This window comes from Diabrotica virgifera, chromosome 5, assembly GCF_917563875.1.
Source record: "Diabrotica virgifera virgifera chromosome 5, PGI_DIABVI_V3a".
Lineage (NCBI taxonomy): Eukaryota > Metazoa > Arthropoda > Insecta > Coleoptera > Chrysomelidae > Diabrotica > Diabrotica virgifera.
The window spans coordinates 210177376-210183375 of NC_065447.1; the positions used below are offsets into that span (position 1 = coordinate 210177376).

The following is a 6000-nucleotide window of genomic DNA, read 5'->3' on the forward strand; positions in this document are numbered from 1 at the left end:
TTTCAAATATCTTGAAAATGAATGCTTTAAAACTTTTTTGCAACCATTTTCAAAAAAGTTATGAAACAGCAAAATAAACATACTATTACTACGGTGTTAATAATTTTTTTTAATTCTTTCAAAGCGTAGAAGTGAGTTTAAAGTACAAGCTAATTATTTATAAAACAATATCGATTATCAGCTTAATGGTTATATTTTAATTAAAGATTATAAATATATTTTTTTGTAATTTACACGCGCGAAAGTAGAATAATACAGTATCGTAGCTACCCGCCCACATAAAAAACTCGCGCGAGTTTAAGCGTGTCAGTCGCTTCGAGTGAACATTTTATCTCCAGCTCTGTATCAAGCCTACTTTCGCGCTAAAAATTACAAAAAAAGTATTTTTAATCTTTGATTAAAATATAACCATTGCACTAATTTTTCACATTTTTTGTGAGTAATTAGATTGTACCATAGACTCACTTTTAAGTTTTGAAACAATTAAAACAAATTATAAACAATGAAGATATCGTATATTTATTTTGCAGTTTCCTAACTTTTTTGCAAATGGTTGGAAAATTTTTTTAAAACATTCATTTTCAAGACCTATGAAATGCGCATTTTAAGTATTTTTTAAAATTAGAATATAATAAACAATTTCTAAGAAATGTTAATTTGTTTATAACAATTTTTTTAAAATATTTAAAGATTATGCAAAAAAATGAAAAATTTATATTTTGTCGACAAAATATTAAATAGGCACCACACCTTTATAATCTTTCTAAGTTTGATCAATGGCTCATGATTATTTTGGTTGTTATTGCGACTGTAAATTGTTAATTAACAATTGAATTGTTGCTAAAATATTCGTTTCATTTTAACCGGCTTCTGAATTTATAATCTATACCAAGAAAGCTTTTATTTCACCAAGCTATATAATTATTGATAAATAATTACTGCCCCAAAAAATTTATTTGAAAATTCGAGATTTTGTTGGGAAAACCCACATTTTCCGAGGAAAATTTTCGTCGGAGCAAATCGGGAAAAACATGCCTCTATGTAGAATTAAATTGGGGTGAATTTTTGTTTGAGTATTTTTGGTGTAAAGTTAAAATCTTCGGAGTTATAGAGCAATAATTGAAAAAAATACGATTTGTCGGCGCCATTTTGTTTATAAAAAAAGTAGCACACTATCTGTGGACTTTGCATACCTATATTAATAATATATAAGATCTTATAATTCGATTAAAGCAATAAAATTGCTGGTAAATAACCTTTCTTTGTACTTTACTAATTAGACCAACGTATTATAACTATTTTTTTTTCAAAATTTAATGATTATGCAAAAAAAAAGAAAAATTTATATTTTGTCGATTAAATATTAAACAAGCATCTCATCTTTATAATCTTTATAAGTTTGATCAATGTATCATGATTATTTTGGTTATTATTGCGATCGTAAATTGTTAATTCACAATTGAATTGTTGCTAAAATATTCGTTTAATTTTCACCGGCTTCTGGAATTACAATCTATACCAAGAAATCTTTGATGTCACTAAGTTATTTAATTATTGATTAATAATTACTTACCTAAAACTTTATTTGAAAATTATAGTTTTTGTTAGGAAAACCCGAATTTTTTTTTGTTAGGAAAATTTTCGTCGGAGCAAATCGTGAAAAACATGTCTCTATGCAGAATTTAATTGCGGTGAATTTTTATTTGGGTGTTTTTGTTGTAAAGTTAAAATCTTCGGAGTTATAGAGCAATAATTGAAAAAAATACGATTTGTCGGCGCCATTTTGTTTATAAAAAAAGTAGCACACTATCTGCGGACTTTGCATACCTATATTATTAATATATAGGATCTTATAATTCGATTCCAGCAATAAAATTGCTGGTATATAACTTTTCCATGAATTTTGCTAATTAGCCCAGAGTATACCTGCAATATAGGGTGTAGGGATGAAATGCACTGTCATTTCAACTGTGCACGAATATCTTCCAGATCTTCCTATCTTGTGCCATAACTTTTGCTTCTCACCACGTAACTTTATTTGTCAAGTTGTTTTGATATTCAATTTGTTGTTTCGCTATTCAATTTGTTGTTTTGCTATTTGCTACATCATTCTAAGTTTCCCTAGATCTTCTATTTTTTCCTTGTGCTTTAGTTTCCTATATTAGCCTTTTGATCGGTATTTCATCATTTTTTAGTCACTGCAGATAACCCCACCAAATTCAGAGCTTTTTTTCAATATACCCTGCCGCCGACACTATATTTTCAATTCATCTCTTGTAACATTGTTTCTTATCTGATCTTTGCTAGGTATCGGTAGCAATTACGTAATTCTGCCATTGTTATTCCTTGTTGAGTCTCCGTGTTTCCTATTACTGATGTATACTAGTGATCTCTTTTCACGACTCTGCCTATAAGATCTCCTACAACATACGTATGTAACTTGCTAACTTCAGTTACTTGTGATAATTCTTCATCCTCAACTATAATTATTATTCTTTCTGAGATAGGAGATAGCTTCCCATTTCTGCAAAATCTTTATTTTCTTGGTATATATTATAAAACCTACACCTCCTGTTGCTCTTTATTTTTCATAATCTCCACTCCATAACATAAAATGCCTATTTTATAGTCACACTTCTACTTTGCCTTTCTTTTTAGTTTCGGTTTTTCTTCTTTCCTCTTTATAAGCAATTCTGATTGTTCATTGGCGGATTAATACCTCTCTCTATGGAAGGTTGTCACTCCAGCTTTTGTACGGTCGGCCGATACTTCTTCTACTGGTTGGTGATTTATCTCTTTGCTATTTTGACCACACGTGTCTCCTTCAAGCTGCTTATGTGGTTATTCCATTATTTTTTTCTATTTAGTGTCCACTATTTTATAAATTGTACCTTACGTTCCATCTTCGTTACTTCACTCCTCTTTCGATCTCTCAGCGTATTTCCTGTAATTCTTCTCAGTACTCTCAGCTCTGACGTTTCCAGTACTCTTTGTGTTGTGGCTGTATCAGGTGGTGTTTCTGATGCATAATATATCATTATTGGTCTTACACTGACTTTATAAATTCTTAACTTCATCTCAGGATTAATATGTCGGTTTCACCACATCGCATCGTGTTATTAAGACTTAAGACATCCTGCCAGTTTATTTGCTTTTTGTACTTGATTTCTTACTTCTTTGTCCAGGTCTCCATAGCTTGACCATGTAATTCCAAGATATTTTATTGCCATTACTTGTTCAAGACTGATAGGTACCGTCAATTTCTATTTTACATCTGATTGGTTCTTTACTGATTGCTATTGTTTTAGTTTTTTGAGATGAAATTTAATTGTCATATTGAATTCTTTTGCTTTTAGGTTAAATCTGGGGACTAATCTTTGCAGACTAACTTCTTGCAGCCTAATTTTAGTCTATCAATATTGCGTCGTCTGCGTAACAGAGTATTTTTACTTCTTTGTTTCCCATTCGTTTCGGTTAGGAACTCCATTTCTAAATTTAGATTCGAACTCCATTTCTAGTTCTTTCTCTTTATGGTGTAATTTTTGATATTCTAGGTTCTTAATTTAGTAAAAATTCTTGCTTTGCATTTGTTATATTTTTACATTTCTCTCTGTATTTCCATTCATGTTAGTCTTTTGTTCACTTTCGCTTGATTCAGCTTGTTATTCAGTTAGTTGGGTGTATTCGTGGCCCACGAATACACCCAACCAACTGAATAACGTGGCGTATATTATATGACACACCGAAAAGTTAATTCGCCTCCGTCTTTATGCCATCTACATTCCGTATTATTTATTATAGATTTCCGGAAAACTACTTTTACGTTCTTTCTATTATCTCTTTCTTCTTCTTAATTTTCCCTGTATGTCTCTTTCTATTTCGGACATATCATCGTTGATGTATATTGTTTCCCTTTTATTTCCTTTTAATTTGATTTTATTTTTCATGATATTATATTATCATTTCCTAATTTTATCATGTTTTTAGACCTGTTTTACTTCCGAATCTCTTGACGTATCTTACATTCACCTGTACATCTTAATCTCATTCTAAAGGTTTTCATTTACTCTTTCAGTGTATTACATTCTTCCGTATTAACTGGTAACCCTTGTAGTAATATGTTGCTTCTAATCTTTCCTTTGTCAATTTAATTTCAGTAGAGGAAATAAAAAATGTAGTATATCAAAGTGTGTAAATAATTTATTTCTTTAGCTGAGCGCTTTCGACATAAATGTCATCATCGGAGCTAATGCTAAAATAAAAAAAGATGCTTAATAATATATAAAAAATAAAAGATAAAAAAAATGCTTAATATATATAAAAACTAGTGTATTTATATTTAACATTTAATTTTATAACTTAAAATACAAATAAGGAAAACTTGTGTCTATTGGCCGGATTTATATATACATTGTTGTATTACAGATATTTACATAACATACTTATATCATCAAGTAATGAGAACTTTAGAAATAAAACACTTAACAACAAGAGTGTTTGAAACTATTTTGTTAAGAATTGAATTCCACTGAACACGATTCTATTGGTTTGTTATCAATGTCTTACAACAGTAGAAACTGAATATACTCATTTTAACATCTTAGCATTTAAATAATTTAATATTTCTACTATAAACATTAACGATTCAACTTAGTAAAATATCCATACACTCTGTCAAGGTCATTTCAATGACTTACATAATTTACAAAAGATGAATAACAACAACAATCTAATATTATCTCAATCTATAATTTCAATGATCTAATATCTCCTAGAATATTGAATTTGAGAATTCACCATTAAAAACTGATCTTCCTCATTACTTCCTGTTTTTATTTTTTATCTGACAAGGTGTGTATGTATGTTGGGCCAATTAGTCTTAAAATCAATCATGTTATCAATTAATTTATTAGTTGATTAGTACAAACATCTAAGGTAAATTTCCTTAAAAATTTTTTAAAAATTTTTAATTTTTCTTTCAAAAATGTTAAAATTATTCAGAATTTAATGTCAGATGTCATACGTCAACGCAGAACAGATAAAAGCAGATTTAAATATCCGACTTTGTCAGTCAGCTGTTTCTACTAGGCCAACAATGGATGGGTGATACCTATACCATGAAAAAATTCTTTTTGTGTTTGTGTAACGTGTAATGTGGCCGTTTTTCTGTTTTTGCTGTTTGGGGTTGTACGGAGGATATCCAACCAAAAGTTATTTTCACAAGATGCAAATGTTAACACCTCAATTTTGTAGCGGTACTTTTTTAACAATTGACGTAAGTAAAAAAAGAGTTTTGTACTTCTTTTTCTTACAAGACCTCTTTTTTTATTTTAGCATTAGCTCCGATGATGACATTTATGTCGAAAGCGCTCAGCTAAAGAAATAAATTATTTACACACTTTGATATACTACATTTTTTATTTCCTCTATTCATTCAAGTGTGTACAAACTTATCAGTCTTTCAACTATTTTTTTTAATTTAATTTCATCCTTTAATATCTGGTTTTCTTTTTTAATTATTTTATTATCTTTAGCTATTTGTGTCATGTTATTCAGTATTCAATATTTAGTCATCCACTACAAATCATAATAAATTATAGTGAAGAGTAAAAATATAATCAAATTCACATGAAGCAAAACGTTTATAGAACTTGTTGTTTCCAATTTCATGGCGTTTCTAGAGAAAAATTAACAAAAATATTTCAATAAACACGTCAGAAATTGCTACATTTATTGAATAAAATAATAAGAAAATAAATAAAAACTGATAAATTGTCATATCTATACTAACAATTACATCCGTAATACATACGCAACTTATATCATTTACAGCGTAATTTCAACTTCAATATACCCGTTCCTTTATAAGCAGACGGTTGTTCTTCAATTAAATTCATTAATTACATTTCTAATTGCATCGGGTGTAATAGCTTCACATACTTCTTTTATTACTCTCTCGCCCCACCTCTCGAAATGGACTTTTAATGTAATCCTATTGTT

At 29.1% G+C, this 6000-nt stretch overlaps 1 long non-coding RNA gene across 1 annotated transcript; it reads left to right on the forward strand.

The window, feature by feature from the left end:
- Positions 1–4951: 4951 nt before the first annotated feature.
- On the forward strand, positions 4952–5404 carry LOC126884585 (uncharacterized). Its single transcript, XR_007698106.1, has 2 exons — positions 4952–5275; positions 5335–5404. It is a non-coding gene; the product is annotated as an uncharacterized LOC126884585 (long non-coding RNA).
- Positions 5405–6000: the final 596 nt, after the last annotated feature.